We start from the raw sequence: 20,403 nt of genomic DNA, 5'->3' as shown, positions 1-20,403 counted from the left end.
CCAGCATCTGCAGTTCCTACTATCCCTGGTAAAGGAGACAGTTTTAAACCATTAAGTATAGTGTGCAGTCCATCACAGATGGTTTTGCAAAAGTTTTTAAGAATGCACTACTTTTCATCATCTTCTGAATTAGAGTTCTCCTCCCAAAATTAATCAAATTCGTTACACAACATACTAAATTGGTTTTGTTGCACAAAACTTAAAAGGATAGCAATAATCTCAGAATACTCCTGGCGCTACAGACAAATTAAGGAGTAGCAAATTAGCATTTAATAAGTGTTTGGGAAGTGATGTAGAAAGGAGGGTTTCAGATTCCAAAGAAATTGGGCAGGTTCAAGGGCAAGGGAAAGATCTACAATAGTGTTGCTCCTGAATCAGACAATATCAAAGTCCTTAAATACAGGGAAAGGATTTAAATATAGGTTTATGAGACCGCTTCCTAGGATCGCAGGTCCGGCATATGAAGAGAGATATTCCCTGGAGTTTAGAAGAATGAGAGAGGATCTCATAGAAACCTATGAAATTCTAACTGGACTAGACATGGTAAAAGTAGGAAGGTCATTCCTGATGACCAGGGAGTCTAGAACTCGGGGTCACAGTCAAAGGAAACGGGTAAACTATTTAGGACTGAGATAAGGAGAAATTTCTTCACCCAGAGACTGATGAGCCTATGGAATTCTCTACTCATAGCAAGCAGTTGAAGCCAAAATATTGAATGCTTTCAAGGAGTTAGATATCGTTCTTGGGCCTTAGGTAAGGTATGGGGAGAAACAAAGAACAGGGTACTGAGTTGGATAATCAGTTCTCATCAAATTGAACAGCGAAGCAGACTTAAATGGGTTGCATGGCCTACTCCTGTGCCTGTTTTCCATGTTTCTTTGTCTCTAATCCACTAAAACCAGGTAAGTAGAAAATACAGCACAGTTAGATTGAAGGAAAATAAGTAGTAACAGGCGTAGGACAAATAGAGAAGATGGATATTATGGTACAGAGCAAGGACTGGTAAATTGGTTAAGCAAGTCTCTCAGCTGAATCAACTCCCAGAAAGTTTAAAAAAAAGGGATGAAACTGGATGTACCACCTGGCAACAAATAAGGCACCAGATATGGCAATTGCCAAGCCCTGTTGACCCCACAAAGTCCTCCTTACTAACATCTGGTGGGATAGTGCCAGAATTCGGACTAGTCAAGACTAGTGAAGTAACAGCCTGACATGAACATATTCACGGAATCGTATCTTGAAGGCAAAATTCCAGGCACCACTGTCACCCAATCCCTGAGGTGGTGGTATAGTGGTAAATAGTTGGGAGGGAGCTTCCATGGGAATTCTCAACACAGAAATTTCACAGTATGAGGTCAACTTTGGGCAAGGAAACCTGCTGCTCAATATCTCATACTGCACCACCCCCACCCTCTCAGATGATGAATCACTCCTCCTCCATGTTGAACATAATTGGAGAAAGCATTAAGGTGGCAAGGGTGCAGATTGTATTCTGGGTGGGGGACTTCGAAGTCCTCCACCAAAAATGGCTCAGTAGGAATACTACTGAATAAACTGGTCAAGTCCTAACAGATAGAGCTGCTAGACTGGGACTACTGCAGGTCGTTAGGGAACCAACAAGAAGGAAAAATATAGATCATAGAATCCCAACAGTGCGGAAACAGGCTCTTTGGATTGGCCATGCTAAATTGCCCATAGTGTTAAGGGATGTGTAGATTAGGTGGGTTATAGGGGAATGGATCTGGGCGGGATGCTCTGAGGGTCGGTGTGGACTTGTTGGAACTTGACCTCATTCTCACCAATCTAATTACTGCAGATGCATCTGTCCATGATAGTATCGCTAAGAGTGACCACCACACAGTTCTTGTGTAGACAAAAGTCCAGTCTTCACACTGAGAATACCTACACAGTGTTGTGTGGCACTATCATTGTACTAAATGCGAAAGGTTCTGAAAAGATCTATCACCTCAAGACTGGGCATCCATGAGGCACTGTGGACCATCAGCAGCAGCAGAATTGTGCTCCAAAAAATCTATAACCTCATACTCTGGATTATCTTCCATTCTACGATTACCATCAAGCCAAGAGGTCAAACCTAGACCAATGGAGAGTGGCAGAGGGTATGGCAAAAATGGCACCAGGCATACTGAAAAATGAGGTGTCAACTTGATGAAACTATAAAAACAGGATTACCTGCATGCACGAGCCAAGCAATTCCACAATCAGATCCGAGCTCTGCAGTCCTACCACACTGAATGGTGATGGGTAATTAAACAATGGACTGCAGGAGGTGACTCCACAAATATCCCAGTCTTCAATAATGGAGGATTGTAACACATCAGTGCCAAAGATAAAACTAAAGCATTTTCAACAATTTTCAGCCAGAATTGCTGAGTGATGACTCATTTTGACCTCTTTCAGAGGTACCCAGCTTCACAGTTGCCAAACAGTAGTCAATTCAAATCATTCCACATGATATCAAATGGCTGAAGGCTATGGATACTGCAAAGGCTAGAGGTGCTGAATTAGTTACACCCCTTAGCCATTGTACTCCTTTGTATTGTACAGTTGTACATTGTACAGTTACAACAGTGACATTTTCCCCCGTGTGGAAAACTGCCCAGATATGTGCTACTCAAAAAACAGGTCAAACCAAACCTGGCTGATGACTGCTCCATCAGTCTGGCCTTGATCATCAGTGAAGTGTTAGGAGGTGCCATCCACAGTGCTATCAAACAGCACTTTACAGAGATGTTACAGCACAGAAGGAGGCCTTTAAGTCCATTGTACCTGCACAGGTTCCATTACCTAGTGTCAATCTCTTGCTTTTTCCCCACATCTCTGCAGACTATTTATATCCAAATAATCATCCAATGACCTCTTGAATGCCTTAATTGAACCTGCTTCCATCACATTTCCAGGCAGTCCATTCCACATTTTAACTGTTGTCTGCATGAAAAAGTTTTCTTCTCCCATTACCCGTGTTTCATTTGGATGTTATATGCTTAGCAATAAGTTGCTCTCTCTTGCTCAATTTGGTTCCACCTAGGCTATTCAGCTTCTGACTTCACAACAGCCTTGGTTCAAACATGGATAAAACAGCTGATTTCCGGAGGCAAGGTGAGAGTAACTGCCCTTGTCAAAAAGGTCACAACTGACGAAGAATGGCACGAAGGTCAGTCTCAAATGCTCAAACACCCTCATCTCTTACCTTCCACCCATAAAAAACATTTCTGCTATTATGGACCATGGTCCCTATCCTAAACACCCTTATTCTAACCATATCACTAATTATCTTCTAATTACTGCCACTCTGCCTTGATGTTATTCTAATCTTCATTCCCCATAAAATTCTGTGCACCTGGCATATATCCAGCCTGATTATTATTTGCAGATCTTGTTCAACCACGTCCTGTATAATTATGCTATGCTCAGCCAAAACTGTCACTATTGCAACATTATCCTTGAGGGTGAGGACAGTTAAAAGCTCCTAAACTCCCTTTGTCTGCTCTTACCTTGAAGAAAAAACATGAATTTCTTAATCCCAAAGATTTCAAATGATAATGTCTGTGTAGCTGCCTCAATTTCTCTCTTCCCACCCCAGCTGCCTCAGAAATTTACAACATCTGTGGAGAGGTGAAACAATTAACATTTATAATCTGTGAGCTTTCATAAGAAATGAGAAATGTTGGAAATGCAATACGATTTAAGGAAATGAAAAGGGGTGAGGGAAAAATTGAAAGAACAGAATGAAAGGTCTGTGATAAGGTGGAAGGCAGAAGAGCTTGAATGGCAACAGCTTTTTTGGTGCAAGGTCAAAAGGAATGGTAATGGAACACAAAGAAATAAGACATTTTTCTACAGAAGTGGTAGGTCCTGAAGGCCACCCAAAAGAATCAAAGAAATGACAGAAAGAGAGTACAGTTGGTTCTGCTATAATTCGTGTTCTGGCAACGCGAATTGGCTATAATGCAACTGACAAATAGGGGAATACTATTTCTAAAACGCAAACTTGTGTTGGCTATAACGCAATTCTATTGGTGCGCGGAGGAGTACATGTTGACATTAAATGATCATTTCATCGGCTTTGTCCTGAATACGTGCAATGTTAACTTCGACGGAGTCTCTGCGCCGGCATCACATGATCATTTCACAGGCTTTGTCGTGAAGCGCTTTCTGTGAGAGGTACAGTACTCTGTGATTTTCGTTCTCTTTTGCAAATAACTATTTTTTTCCCTAACCCTGCAACCACAACTGCATGTGAAGGTGGTGATGATGATGACGACGACCTTCAGCCCCGCATTAACAACTGAGCAACCTGAAAATCTCCTCCCCCATCAAGTTATCTTGACATTTTTTTCAAGGTAAGGTGTTAAATTTACTTTTATTTCATTATTGCAGGAACGTAACTATCGTGTTTTAGCAAAGCAGATTGTAAAATTAAACAAATCAGCAAAGAAAAACAAAACAAAATGGAAGTGGATAATATCATCTAAAATTGTTGAACTCAAAGTGTAAGCCAGAAGGTTGTAAAATGCCTGGTTGAAAGATGGCTGCTGTTCCTCAACCTTGCATTAAGCTTCATTAGAAAGAAAGATCCCAATGGCCCAAAGTGGATAATTAAAATAACAACAACTGGAAATTCAGGGTCATGTTTTCAAACTAAACAAAGGTGGTCCACAGGACCACCCAGCCTGCATTTGTGCTTCTCAACATAGACAAGACCACTCTAGGAGCAGCAAATATAGTATACTAAACATAAAATTCTGTGATGATCCTCATAGACATTCTGGTAGTGAAAAGATAATGTATAACTTCAAGTTTTCTTTGAAAAGAATCAGAAGAATAAGCCCACCCAGGCCTTCCACAATAAAGTTATGCCTTACTGATCGTAGTGAGCTTACTTTAAATAAACTTTGTGAATAGTCTCGTAATTTCTTTCTTTAACAAAGTACAGGTTTCACTCAGCATTCAGAAAGGACAATTTAAAATCAATAATCTACTTCCAAGTGGGACATTAAGTAATGCCCAAACTGCAGCAAACCCTTAATTTTCTGAGAGGGGCTTGTGGTGCTGTGACAGCATGTCATAAGCATATTCAAACAGGATAATTAAAATAACTACAAATGGAGGGAGAAAAAAGAAAAAATTAGCCTCTAGGACCTTAGGCCTCTTTGCTAGTCAGGATATAAAAAGATGAATTAAATTTCATGCAACACAATGCAATGTCCAAGATTAAACACCAGAGAGAACAATCATGATTAGTACAATCATCAGTGCACAACTGCACATATGACACTTAACATTAGTACAACTAGAAATTACTGATTAAACACTTTCCAATGAAGAAAAATGGAAAAAAAATAAAATTGTATGTGCAAAGGGATGTTTTCAGAGGATAAAAGAGCTGGATCAGAAGTCATAATTTATGCCAATGGTGCATATTTATATGGATCAAGACCTTTTACCATAAATTTACTGATGCCAAAAGGTACTTTCATTGTCCTTTTACTCTCCATCCTGTTCATGTTCAGAATGGAACCAATATTCTTATTCAAGGCTGAATGGCGAAATGTCAACAGACTGTTAAGTCACTCGGAAGTGATCAAGAGGAAACTGATACCTCGCAGAATCTTCTCCTTTTGAATAGACAGGCACAAAGGACATTTGTAGCATACCAAACGAATGGACCAGCTGAGATCAACTGATTCATGACATCATGGATTGAGCCTAAGGTCTCCTTATTTTTTGACTCAATACCACACTTGATAGTCCCATTGCTCAAATGAACAGTTATGGGTTGATATTTTAGAAATATACAGCAGAAACAGTGACTAGAGGGTTCACTTATCAAACAGAGTAATAAATATATTGTAAATTACTGTACAAAAGAGGCAGGCCACACATATGCACAGCCAACTACATTTACAGCTTGTAATAACTCAATTTAATAAATCCAAGAGACTAATGAAGGAAATTACTTAAGTATCATTTTTTGACAGAAGTGAAAGTTTTAAAGTTACTAAGCAACCACTTAAGGATTACCAAGTATAGTAACAGGACACAGGGATGATTCTTAAACCCATTATGAAAAGGAAATCAGCATGAGAAGTTCACCTACAAGTTATGTAAAAAATCTAATGCAGTATTTTAAAAGTTGGTAAGGTCAAAAGTACATTCATAACCAAACACATTCTATTTATCCTGATGTAGAAAGATGAGGTAATAAGTTGTTAGAATATAATTATCCACAATTTTCAACGGCTCAAGACGCCTGCCGTTAACATTTATTTGCAAAGCACCTTGACCAGAAGTCTAACTGGATACCCACGGCATCACCTGGTTACAAAAGCAGGTCAAAGAATAACTATTGAATGGTTCACATCTTAAACCTCTCTGTCACCTACATGATTCAGCAAGGATGGTACATAGATCGTTGGGCTTTCAACAACACTCAAGAATTTCAATATCAACCAGGCAGAACAGTTCGTTTTGCTCGGCATGGGTTGTGTCAGACATTCAGCTGCTGATCTTGATATAGTCTTAGTTCAAACGAAGAGCTGAACTCTAGAAGTAAGACGGGAGTGACAAGAAAGCATTATTTGTCCATGTCACTAAGGAGTCCAAACAAAGTTGGAGTCAATGAAATTGGAGTTTAGAGTGATAATTAGTACAGACGTTTTGTGGTTATTGGAGGTCAGACACCTCAGCTCCAGGAGACCACTGCAGGAATTCCTCAAGGTTGTATTCTACGCCCAACTTCACAGATGCTGAAATACACCAGGCCTATATCCAACAAGATCTGGACAAACCCAGGCTTCCTGATAAGTGGCAAGGTAGCATTCATGCCAAACAAGTGCCAGGCAATGACCATCTCCAACAAGAGAAAATTCAATAGCGTTACCATTGCTAAATTTCCCACGATCAATCAACATCCTCGTAAGTTAACAAAAACACCAAACTGGACCAGCCACATTATTACTGCAGATACAAAAGCAGGTCAGAGAATAGGAATTCTGTGAGATACTTGTCTCCTGTCAGCTAATGCCTGTTCACCATCCACAATACACAAGTCAGGAGTTGTGGATTTGCCTGGAACAAGCTTGACATCATTCCAGCACAAATAAGCCTGATTTGACTGGCACAACACCGTCCACCTGCTACGTTTTCTCTTCTCATCACTGACGCAAAGTGGCAATAGTGTGCACATTCTACAAGATACACTGCAGCAAGTCACCAAGGCTCTTACAACAGCACTTTCCAAACTTGTGACCTCTACTACCTAGACAGATGAGCAATACATGGGGACATAACCACCTTCAGTTCTCCTCCATCATGATCTGTGAGTGCTGTTACAACTTAAGGATTCCAGTGGTTTAAGAAGGCAGCTCACCACCATCTTCAAGGGCAAATAGAACATAGAACATAGAGCAATACAGCACGGGAACAGAAATGAACAATAAATGCTGACTAGCCAAAAACATCCATATCTCATGAAGAAATAAAAAACCTCAACCAACAACTTCTACACCAAAAAAGACTATGAAATACTATGGGAGCACCAGCTCTTCCAAGCCTCCCCTCCAACTCATACCTCATCCTCATTTGGACATATGTCATTGTTCCTTCATTGCTTCTAGATCATGTTTTGTAATTTCCTATCTAACAGAGTAATGGGAGCAACACCTTTACAAGAATCACAATGCCACTTTCTCAGGATGAATACGTATGGGCAATAAATAGCCAACATTGCCCGTAAACAGCCAACATTGTGTGGTAGTGTGGCCAAACGGTCTAAGGCGCTGGATTCAAGTTCCAGTCTCCTAGGAGGCGTGGGTTTGAATCCCACCGCTGCCACTTGTGCTGTCAGCCAGTTGTGTTGTTTGGCTATTGTGCTTAAGCTGGGTAGGGACGAGCTGCGTTTTCTGGTGGATTGGCCATGCTAAATTGCCCATAGTATTCAGTAGTGGGTTATAGGGGGATGGGTCTGGGTGGGATGCTCCCAGGGTCAGTGTGGACATGTTGGGTCGAAGAGCCTGTTTCCATACTGTAGGGATTCTATAATTCACTCTTCACACAGAGAGTGGTGGGCGTGTTGAATGCGCTGCCGGCAGTGGTAGTGGAGTTAGATTCTTTAGAGACTTTTAAGCGACTCTTGGATAGGCAGATGGAGGATAGTAAAATGTAGGGTATGCAGGGTAGATTGATCGGAGTAGGATAATAGGTCGGCACAACATCGTGGGCCGAAGGGCTTGTACTGTGCTGTACTATGTTCTATGTTCTATTGCCTGAATCCAAGGATGTTATTTAAATATTCCATTATCCTGCAGCTAGGAAAAAATAACTGATGTTAAACCAGATATTGGTACTGGACTTCAAATTCTTTTACATTCCTATTCAGCACTGGCTTGTCTTTCCAGTATTAACTACTCCATTCGAGTCATGTCCCATTGGTTCAGAACCTTGGTATTATTTAATCCACACCAAATCCCATTCACACCTCTGTTCACTGACCTACAATACCTCCTGGTTATGACAGGCTTAGGTGGTAGCACTCTCACTTCTCGAGTCAGAAGGTTGAGAGTTCAAGTTCCTCTCCGGAACTTCAGCACAACAATCTAGGCTGATACTCTGGTGCAGTAAAGAGGGAGTGCTGCATTGGGGACTGAGCACTTGACTAATTTATTTTAGTTCTTTGAGGAGATAACAAGCAAGGTAGATATGAGGAAGCAAGAAACAGGGTACATAAAGAGGAACCAATGCTTGTAACATTTTGGGTTTCCAAAAGGCATTTGTTAACATACTACACGTAAGGTAATGTATTAGGAGTCCATGGTGTTGGAGATAATATATGAGCATTGATAGAGGTCGACTAACAAATTAAAGTCAGAGTTTGGAAAAAGGGGGCAATTTCAGGACGGCAACCTGCAACTAATGGAGTGCCACGGGATCATAAGAACGTAAGATATAGGAGCAAAAGTAGGCCATTCGGCCCATCAAGTCTGCTCCCCCATTTGATTATGGCTGATATTTTTCTCAATCCCATTCTCCTGCCTTCTCCCCGGAACAAAGAACAATACAGCATAGGAACAGGCCTTCTGTCCATCAAGACTGTGCAGATTCCTAATCCTTATTTAACCCACTACTTACTTAGACCCTCTGTTTGCCTCCCGTTCATGTGTCTGTCAAGATATGCCTTAAACGTTGCTAACATGCCTGCTTCCACCATCTACAGTGGCAGTATGTTCCAGGCACCCACCACATTCTCTGTAAAAAATTTTCCCTGCACTTCTCCCCTAAACTTTCCCCCTCTCACCTTGAACCTGTGCCCTCTTGTAGTTGACCTTTCCACCCTGAGAAAAAAGCCTCTGAATTTCCACCCTTTCTATGCCTTTCATAATTTTGTAAACCTCTATCAGGCTACCCCTCAGCCTCTGTCTTTCCAGTGAAACCAATCTGAGTTTATCCAACCTCTCCTCATACTTAAAACCCTCCAGACCAGGCAACATCCTAGTAAACATTCTATGCACCCTTTCCAAAGCATCCAGATCCTTCCTTCTGGTAGTGTGGAACCAGAACTGCAAGCAATATTCCAAATGTGGCCTAACTAAAGGTTTATGCAGGTGTAATATGCCCTTGATCCTCTTACTAATCAAAAACCTATCTATCTTTGTCTTAAATATACTCAATGACTTGGCCTCCACTACCCTCTGTAGCAATGAGTTTCACAAATTAACCATTCTCTGACCAAAGAAATTGCTCCTCATCTCAGTTCTAAAAGGGCTTCCCTTCACTCCAAGGCTGTGCTCTCAGGTCTTAATCTCTCCTACTAGCGGAAACATCTTCTCCTCATCCACTCTATCCAGGCCTCTCAGTATTATGTATGTTTCAATCAGAACCCCCTCATCCTTCTAAAATCCGTTGAGTACAGACTCAGAGTCCTCAACTGCTCCTCCTACGACAAGCCTTTCATCCCTGGGATCATTATTGCAAACCTCCTCTGGACCCCCTCCAATGCCAGCACATGCTTCCTTAGATACAGGGCCCAAAACTACTCTCAATATTCCAAATGTGGTCTGACTATAGCCTTATACAGCCTCAGCAGTACATTTTTGTTCTTCTACTCTAGCCCTCTTGAAATGAATATAACAGTGCATTTGTCTTCCTAACGGCTAAATGAATCTACATGTTAACCTTAAGAGAATCCTGAACTACAATTCTCAAGTCCCTTTGTACTTCATATTTCCAAAGCCTTTGCCTGTTTAGAAAATAAGGAGGCAACTCAGAGAAAACTTACTAGGTTCATTCTAGATATGGAGGTTGAGTGGGCTTGGCTTATACACATTGGAGTTTAGAAAACGAGAGGACACTTTCTAAAACAATATTCTAGAGTTTAACAGTGTAGGTGCAAAGAGGTTATTTCCCCTTGTGGGAGAGTCTAGGATCAGAGGACACAATCTTATAGTAAGGAGTCATCCATTTAAGACAGAAATGAGGAGGAATTTCTTTTCTCTCTGACAGTGGGAATCTGTAGAATGCTTTACCACAGATGGCTGTCGAAGCTGGGTCATTAAGTATTTTGAAAAGTCAGAGAGAGACTGATTGCTAATCACTAATCCATGGCTATGGGCATAGGGCAGGAAAAGTTAAGGATCATAAAATAAGCTATTATCTCATTGAATGATGGAGCCTGGGCACTCAATGGACAAATAGTTACTTCGGTTATTATGTCTTGTGATCTGCCAAATGCCATCTTTCAAATGAGATGTTAAACTGAAGCCCAGTCTGCCCTTTCTGGTGAACAGAAGATCCCATGACATTATTTCAAAGGAGAATGAGGGAGCGATCTCCATTGTTCTTACCAATATTTATCCTTCAATCATGATCAAAAGGAGAGACTGCTTGGTCACCAACATATTACTATTAATATTTGGTGTGTACAAATTAGCTATAACCACAGAATGTTTTGCTAAAATTATTTCAGAAATGAGGGACTTCATTTTTGTGAATGGAAAATGATGGGGGGTTGTGGCAGAGGTCATTTAAATAAAGATGTTCAAGTAATCATGAGTAGTCTAGGCCCAGTAGATAGAACCTGTTCTCATTAACAAAGAACTAAATACACAGATTTAAGACAACTGGAAAAACCCAAAGGCAATAAGAGGAAAACTATATTTTATATAGCACGTTGTTTTACTCCAAAATACACTGAAAGGGATGTGCAGGTAGGTTCAATTACAGCTTCCAAAAATATTGAATTAGATAAGCACTTAGGGGGTTGGGGGCATGCCTGGCTACAGGGTGATACAGGACTAGCTGGATTGCCCTTGCAGACAGATGGCATTTTCTCAATGGGTCAAATAGCAATGCTTAAGTGCTGTAATCCATGATACTGGGATTACTGCTTCTGTGAAGCTCCTTGGAACACTGTATCATGTTAAACATTTTATGTGCATATGCAGATATGCAGCTGTAGAGCCTTTGCTGCCAAGCAACATAGGACAAGAAGAAAATACCTGGCTGCCAGTTTAGTTCTCCCTTAGAAAATTGATATTTTTCCTGACCTCACGATTTGAAATAGTCATTGCACATGAAAACAACTAACACCTTTGAAATTTTATAAACTACTCATGAAACAGTGGCCCATATTTTTGCAACTAACAGATCCATTTTGATTCAAAATAACCTCCACAGTACGCACGCACACTTCTGTCATCATGTGGAGGTGCCGGTATTGGACTGGGCTAGAGAAGGTCAAAAGTCACACGACACCAGGTTATAGTCCAACAGATTTATTTGAAATCACAAGCTTTCAGAATGCTGCCTCTTCGTCAGGTGACGTGAAGAGAGTGCACAGGCACAGACTTTATAATCAGAGAGATCAAAAGATCATACAAATGGTGTGAGTGGAGTGTTGACAGGCTGAATAACAGGTCTCTGCAGGTGATCATGAGTGTCAGACTGTGTGAGTAAAGTATCAATAGCTGAAATAGCAAGTGAAGGGATGACCTATAGTCCGATTAATTGAGGGAGAGACATAATTACAAAAATTAAAATAAGGTGGAAGTGGAGACAAACCAAATGACTGGAATAACATTCCAGGTATAACGGTCACATACCGAGGGTCTAACCAAAGTAACAAGTACACCCAAACTGTACAAACTAATTAAGGTAGAGAGATCATAACAAGTTATCAAGGTGATGGTGTCAAAACAGGACAACAAGGACAGTAAGTACCCATGAAGAAGGCTTCAACTGTGATCTTGGGTTCATGTCACGCTACATGTGACCCCATCGTACTGTTCTGTAAAATCTTTCTTACTGTCCAGTACATTTTGGGATTACTTGTCACTTTGGTTAGACCCTCGGCATGCGACTCTTATATCTAGCACGTTATTCCAGTCATTCGGTTTGTCTCCAGCTCATCACTACTTTTTTGTAATTTTTTGTAATTATGTCTCTGCCTCAATTAATCAGATTATAGGTCATCCGTTCACTTGTTACTCAGCTGTCAACATTTTACTCACACCGTCTGACACTCTTGATCACCTGCAGAGAGCTATTATTTGTCGTGTCGACACTCCACACCATTTGTGTGATCTTGTCATCTCTCTGATGATAAATTCTGAGCCTAAGTGCTCTCTTCACTTTATCTGATGGAGGGACAGAGCCCTAAAAGCCACTGATTTCAAATAGACCTGTTGGACTATAACCTGGTGTCATGTGACTTCTGTAATCAGTATGCAATTTGGTGAGGACGTTAGCATGAGTGTCTGCTGGAACTGTGCAAACTGAGCAGATCGTAATACCAACTAGCTTGGTAACAGTGTTGCCATCCAACAGATCAATGCTCCAGCCAATGCTGTCTCAAATATGCAACATCAGAAAGGAACCACCAGCCATGCTGTTTAAAAGTATCATCAACTGCTTAATTCTTAATTTCTACTGCCAGTTCTGAATTTCTGATGGGTTTCCAGGGCTCTTTGAAGTTGTAGAAGTCCACAGGAGGTCCTGTTGCTAAAAGACTTTGACTTGACTGAGGACTGGGCACAGACCAGCCAACTCCCAACATGGATGCAGAAGCAAGCATTCCTCTAAGACAGGGTTGGGTGTCAGCAGTTTGGCTTGCTGATAGGCAACAGAAATGGCAGTAGAAGAATGGCAAAGGTGTGTGGACAATTGTTGCCACCTTAAGAGACAGCAGGCTTCTGCTCACAGAGCCACTGCCACTCCCCCAGGGCACTATCTCAGTAATCCTAGAAATCTGGTGAATAACATAAGCATATTTGGACACATTATATGGAGCTATTATGGCAGCAAGTGCAAGTTGAGCTTGTGTGACAGAAAGTTGGCCTTCTAGAGTCATAGAGTAATACAATGTGGAAACAGGCCCTTCGGCCCAAACTGGTCCATGCTGTCCATGGTGCACAATCAGCTCATTCCAATCACCCACATTTGGTCCATGTTCCTCTAAATCCTTCCCGTCCATGTACCTATCCAAATATTTTTTAATATTGCCATTGCACCTGCCTCAACCACTTTCTCCAGCAGCCCATTCCATATATCCACCACTTTCAGCGTGAAGAAGTTGCCCTCAGGTCCTTCTTAAAGCTATCCCTTCTCAACTCAACCTATGCTTTTTAGCTTTCAATTCCCCATCCCTGCGAAAAAGACTATATGATTCATCCTATCTATTCCCCTCAGATTTTCTACACCTCAATAAGGTCACCCCTCATTCTCCTAAAGTCCAAGGAATAAAATCCTATCGTGGCCAATCTCTCCCTATAATTGAGGCCTACTAGTCCTAGCAACATCCTCGTAAATCTTCTTTCCACACTTTCCAGTTTAACTATATCTTTCCTATAACAGGGTGACCAAAACTGTACACAATACTCCAAGTGTGGCCTCACCAACAATTTATACAACTGCAACATAATGTCCCAACTCCTATACTCAGTGCCTTGACTGATGAAGGCCAGCATGCTAAATACCTTCTTCACCACCCTGTCTACATGTGATGTTACTTTCAATGAACTATGCGCTTGTACTCCTAGGTCCCTTTGTTCCACAACACTCCTCAGGATCTTACCATTTACTGTATAAATCCGAACTTGGTTTGACTTTCCAAAGTGCAACACCTCACACTTATCTGTATTGAATTGCATTTGCCAATCTTCAGCCCACTTACTCATCTGATCAAGATCCGTCTGTAATTTTTGCTAATCTTCCTCGCTATCAATGATACCTCCTAATTTTGTATCATCTGCAAACTTACTAACCTTAATTTGTACATTCACATCCAGATCATTTATGTAAATAATAACAAAGGTCCCAGCACTGACCGCTGTGGCACACCACTAATCAGAGGCCTCCTGTCCAAGAAACCAACCTTCAACCATCACCCTCTGCTTCCTACCATCGAACCAATTTTGAATCCAATTAGTTAGCTCTCCCTGGATTCCATGCAAGCTAACTTTCATGACTAACATGCTGTGTGGGACCTTGTCAAAGGCCTTACTAAAATTCATATAGACAATATCCACTGCTCTACCCTCATCAATCCTCTTGGTTACCTCTTTGAAAAACTCTAAAAGATTTGTGAAGATATGACTTCCCTCGCACAAATCCATGCTGACTATCCCCAATCAGACCTTGACTATCCAAATGTTGGTTGATCCTATCCCTCAGTATCCTCTCCAATAACTTCCCTGGCTTGTCTTTGCTACCTTTCTTAAACAATGGAACAACATTAGCCACCCTCCAGTCTTCAGAGGAAGCAAAAAGCTCTGAAGAGCCTCTGTAATTTCTTCCCAGCTCCCACAACATCTAAGGATGGACTTGATCAGGCCCAGGGGATTTATCCACCTTAATGCACTTTAAGGCTACAAATACCTCCTCTCTGGTGATGTATATGCGGTCCGAAACATCCCCACTTGCTTCCCTATTTACTTAGCATCCATGATTCTCTTCTCAGTAAACACTGAGGAGAAATAATCAGTAAAAATCTTCCCCAACTCCTATGGCTCCACACATAGATGGCCATGCTGATCTTTAAGGGGACCTATTCTCTCCCTAGCCAAATTTTTACTCTTAATGTAACTATAGAACCTCTTGGGATTATCTTCTACCTTATCTGCCATATCCATCTCATTTCCTCTTTTTGCTTTTCTGATTTCACCTTAAATGTGCCTTTTTACTTTTTATAGTCATCTCGGGATTCATTTGAGCCCGATAGCTTAAATCCAATATATGTTTTCTTCTTATTCCTGACTAGAACCTCAATATCTCTCGTCAGCCAGGGATCCCTAAACCTGCCAGCTTTTCCCTTAATCCTTAAAGAGACATTTTGTCCCTGGATTCTTGGTATCACTACGTTAAAAGGCTGAGCTTCCAGTAGTGCATCCAAACATGAGTGACTTCCACACGAGGATTTGAGATGTTGATCATACAGCATCATGGTTAGAGCCACAAATGTGCTAACAGGATTCGTTACCACTTCCATGCTGGAAAGAATGAGATTGAAACTCATGAAAAATCCTATATAAATTTAGTGTTGGACTCCTCCATACTCCTTGACACTGCACACGAGTTTGCTACCAAGTCTGCCAATACTTCAAAGTATTTCATTGTGTGCAGAAGCACGAGTCTTCTTCAGCAGAATCGATGCAATTGTGCCATCAGACAAGCTGACAACTGCACTTCCTTTACCCCCTTCCCAAGTTGTGGTTCATTTGTGACCAGGATCTCATCAGATGTAAATTTGAATTCAACTATCCTTATTATTGCACATTATTTGTGTAGTGAGTATAACGAGGTCAGCCAGCTGCACCTCATAGAATATAAATTTTTTGACAGGGGCTGTTAAGCTGGTCTAATTAAGGAGCCCTGGCTGACATATATAAAGAGTGAGCATCAGAGATACTGACACATTGGTACTTGACTCTGAATGGGGCAGTTTTAAAGGACTGTTCATGTGTAAATAAATGGTTACTTAGTGATGGGATACCAGCCTCTGTGGAGTTATTTCAGTGGTGATATGACTAAAGCATGTTCCTAAAGAAGCTTGCTCACAACAGTTGTCTTTGAGTTGGGATAAGCATTTCTTACATCATGCTTTGTTTGGGAAGCTTGACTTGATTGACCCTGCTGTTGAGGATTGGACCTGGTATACGGAAAGAATGCACTACCTTTTCCAGGCAAACAAAATTGTGACAGATGAAAAACAATGAGTAATTCTCCTGATAGCTTGTGGAGGTTCAGTTTTTTCTGTCAGTAAAAGCCTAACTTTCTAGGCACCAGATACTAAAACGTTTCAAGTATTTACAGACATAGTTAAGGAATATTATGATCCCAAGCCTCCTCTAAATCTGAGACTCTAACACTTTTACTTGGCTTTTGGAGAACCAGGGCAATCTGCAATAGACCACATTGCATCCGCTGCTCCTGATGTGGCCTCCTCTACATCAGTGAGACCAAGCGAAGGCTCGGAGACCGCTTTGTAGAGCATCTGCGCTCGGTTCGCAACAAACGACAACACCTTCCAGTCACGAACCACTTCAACTTCCCCACCCCACCACCCTCCCACACTCCCACTCCCTGGACGACATGTCCATCCTGGGCCTCCTCCAGTGTCACAATGACGCCACCCGGCAACTGAAGGAGCAGCACCTCATAGTCTGCCTTGGGAGCCTACAACCCAACGGTCTCAATGTGGACTTTACTAGCTTCAAAATCTCCCCACCCCCGACCTCATCCCATGACCAACCCTCCCTCTCATCCCCGCCTTCTGGACCTGTCCGTCTTCTCTCCCACCTATCTGCTCCTCCCACCTCACTGATCAACCCCCACCATTGCCTACCTGCACTCACCAACACCACCCCACCTACCTTCCCCAGTCCCACCCCTCCTCTCTCTATTTATTTCAGCCCCCTACCCCTCCCCCATTTCTGAAGAAGGGTCCCGAACCGAAACGTCAGCTTTCCTGCTCCTCTGATGCTGCCTGGCCTGCTGTGTTCCTCCAGCTCCACACTGTGTTATCTCAGACTCCAGCATCGACAGATGTTACTATCTCCAATCTGTATTGGGTGTTTTGACTAAGTTAAGATGACTGGCAGAAGCCTGTGACAATGGTTTAACCTTTAATGAAATTCTTAGAGACCATCTGATAAAGGGGATTAATGATGTAACTATGCAGAAACTCATACTAGCTGAAGCCCAACTGGGCTTCAAACAAGTGCTACAACTGGCTTCATTATTGGGAAATGCTTCACATAAAGTGTATGAGTTGCAATGGACATCCTTGCTCACCTCACTCAGGACATATCTTGATCAAAGGGTCTCCAGGTCGGCCCACAGCAAAACCCAAAACAAAGCCAAGCCACAGCCAAATGGTTAAAATTTTCTTTAGGATCCTGGCTGGCAAGCCATTGTAGTTGTTGCTGGTATGAGGACTCAAGACAGAAAAAAAATCATAGAAGACCTAAATTGAGTAAGATAACTCATAGGCCAATATCCAGGAGGGTATCCAAGAGAGTTCATACCCTGGAAAGTCCACTTACATCTGGTTTGGAACAGTTAAATCGCTTAACATCAAAATCAGAACTAATCAAGATAAATGTCTGATTAAACCGTAATCTCGCTCTAATGGAGGTTGACTTTTTTTTTTCTTCATTCATGGGATGACAGCATCGCTGGCTAGGCCAGCATTTATTGCCTATACCTAATTGCCCAGAGGGTTGTTAATAGTTAACCATATTGCTGTAGGTCTGGAGTCACATGTAGCCCGTACAACAGTTTCTTTCCATAAGCAGTATTAGATCAGTGATCTCAGAACCAATTTTATCAAAATTCACTCTGGACTCCAGCCTTTAGCTTTGCTTGGCTGGGCTGAGAATCTATGCCAGAGAACCTTTACAGATTAAGGGTGCAACCTTGGTTCCAGTCTCATATGAAAAGCAGCTGGTTCAGTTACCAGTGATTGTAGTAAAAGGCTCGGGCCCCAACTTAATGGAGTGAAACTGATTGTGAGAGATTCACCAATTTTGGCTCCACAAGAAAATGGCTGCCTGAATGAAATCCTTTTTAAGTACCCAGAAGTCTTCCCTGAATGTTTAGGAACTTTCAGAGGAACCAAGGTCACCTTGGATGTTGACCATGAAAGTTCCACAATTTTGCAAGGCCCACCCAGTGCCATTACAGTACCATTTTATGGCAAAAGTACAGACAGAAATCAGAAGGCTGGAAAGTGAAAGAATCATCAAATCAGTCCAATTTGTGGAATAGGCAGAACCAGCCATAGCAATTTTGAAGCCCAATGGTTTGGTTCACGTTTCTAGGGAGTAAATGGTAAACCATTTTTTGCAGTTTGATAAATATCCAATTTATATGCAAAGCTGGTTGATGGGGGCGTAGGGCTGTCCTTCATGAAGCCAGACGTGAGCCACGCTTTCTTGCAATTGTGTTTAGACCAGATTTCCAGAAATATGCTACAAATTATATCCACAAGGGCTTGTAACAATATACAAGATAGCCATTTGAGGTATCACAAGCCTGTTTGCAAGGTCCACCTCAGGTCGCCATTTACCTAGATTATGTCCTAAAAACAAGGAAAATTAATAAGGAAGACTTAGAAAACTTGCATATAGTCCTGCAGTATTTCTGTAAGGCAGGTGTACACCTAAGAAGGAAAAAAATGTGTGTTCCAGGCACCCCAAATTACCTACTCGGACTGCACAGTTGACAAGACCAGGTTATACCTATTGGAAGATAAGGAGAGGACAATCAAAGGTGCCCCGGCTCCCATGTCTGTCCAGAAGTCATTTCAGAAGGTTCTTATATAACCTGACATCCACCCGAGCACCTCTGCATCAACTCCTAAAAGAGGGTCAGCTTTGGAAATGCTCGTATAAACAAGCCCTAGCTTTCAATGAAGCAAAGAAACAGATAACATTCTTTAAAGTGTTTGCTTACTATGATCCCAAGAAAGATGTGGTATTGACATGCAATGCTTCCCCATATGGCATCAGGGTGGTATTAGCTCATAAGTGGCCCAACAGAGAGGAACACCCATTTGCATATGCATCCAGGACTTTGGCTAATGCAGGCGTACATACACTCAGATAGAAAACAAAGGATTGGAGATCATATTTGAAGTGAGGACGTTCCATAGCTAAGTGCCACATTCTGAAGTGGGGTCTAATGCTAATTGCTTATAATTATGAGTTAGAAAACCATCCGAGAGGCCAAGCAGCGAATGCAGATGCGTTGAGCTGCCTCCCTTTAACTGATGCACCACCAGTGGTACCCCAATTGGAAGGATCTGTAGTGATATTAAATTTTCTGGACACACTCCTGGTCATAGCTGACAATATCAGACTGTGGACACAGAAAGATCCAGCTTTTTCCAAACTGAAAAAAACTGGTATTAATGAGGGAAACCAAAGGGCTGTCACAACAAGAACTGAAACCTTCTTGGACTCGGACAGACCAGTCAAGGTAGAGGACGGCATATTATAATGGGGACCAAGAGTGATTGCGCCAAGCAAACGTCACAGTCAAATACTGTTTGACCTCCACCAGGGCCAGATGTTTGCGAGACATTATATTTGGTGGCCAAACTTGGATGCAGACATAGCTGTATTGGAGGGGCAGAGCCCTGAGTATCAACAAAGACAAAAATTACCGCCTGCAGCTCCCCAACATTTGTGGGAATGGCTGGGTAAACCTTGGACTCAATTACACATTGACAGTGCAGGTCTTTTCACAGGTTCAATGTTCTTAGTCATTATAGGTGCCCACTCAGTGTGGGTGGATGTGCATAGGGTCCCTTCGTCAAATACCGGGACGATATAAGAAAAATGCATGCATCTTTTTCAACACACACAGTCCCAGAAGTATTGGTCACAGATAACAGGCCATCGTTTACCAGCAGGGAATTTGGCTGTTTCTTAAAGTAGAATGCAACTTGATATACAAGGTCAACTTCACACAACCCATCATCCAATGGCCTGGCAGTAATAGCCAGTCCAAACTTTAAAGGCAGGCTTGAAGAAACAGCCCACAGCCTTGGTAGATTTTAATTTGTCACGGTTCTTATTTGATTATCGGACCAGCCCACATGCAGCTACAGGGATGGCACCGGCAGAGTTGCTAATGGGTAGAAGACTCCACTCCAGTTAAGTCTGATCTTCCTTGACCTAGGGAGGAGGGTGAAATGGCATCAGGAATGCCAATGTCAGGCAGAAGACTTGCCCAGCAAGACTGACAATCTGATGCTGGGTGTGAAGTTCAGAAGAATTACAGAAATGGCTCCGCATGGGTAAGCAGCATGGCCGACGCAAAGTCAGGACCAGTGATGTATAATGTTCAGGTAGGTGCAATGGTCCTGAATAAGCATGTAGACCA

General features: G+C 41.9%; 1 protein-coding gene and 1 non-coding gene across 3 annotated transcripts in view; one reads left to right on the top strand and one right to left on the bottom strand.

The window, feature by feature from the left end:
* Positions 1 to 20,403, bottom strand: part of pbx4 (pre-B-cell leukemia transcription factor 4) — a 343,177-nt gene that overhangs the window by 184,012 nt on the left and 138,762 nt on the right. The gene's annotated exons all lie outside the window — the stretch shown is intronic.
* Positions 7,776 to 7,857, top strand: trnal-caa. Its single transcript has one exon. It is a non-coding gene; the product is annotated as a tRNA-Leu (tRNA).

The sequence above is a fragment of the Rhincodon typus genome, chromosome 38 (genome assembly GCF_021869965.1).
Source record: "Rhincodon typus isolate 14 chromosome 38, sRhiTyp1.1, whole genome shotgun sequence".
NCBI classification, from domain to species: Eukaryota; Metazoa; Chordata; class Chondrichthyes; order Orectolobiformes; family Rhincodontidae; genus Rhincodon; species Rhincodon typus.
The sequence above is the reverse complement of the archived record's forward strand: the minus strand, read 5'-3'. Positions and strand labels throughout refer to the sequence as shown.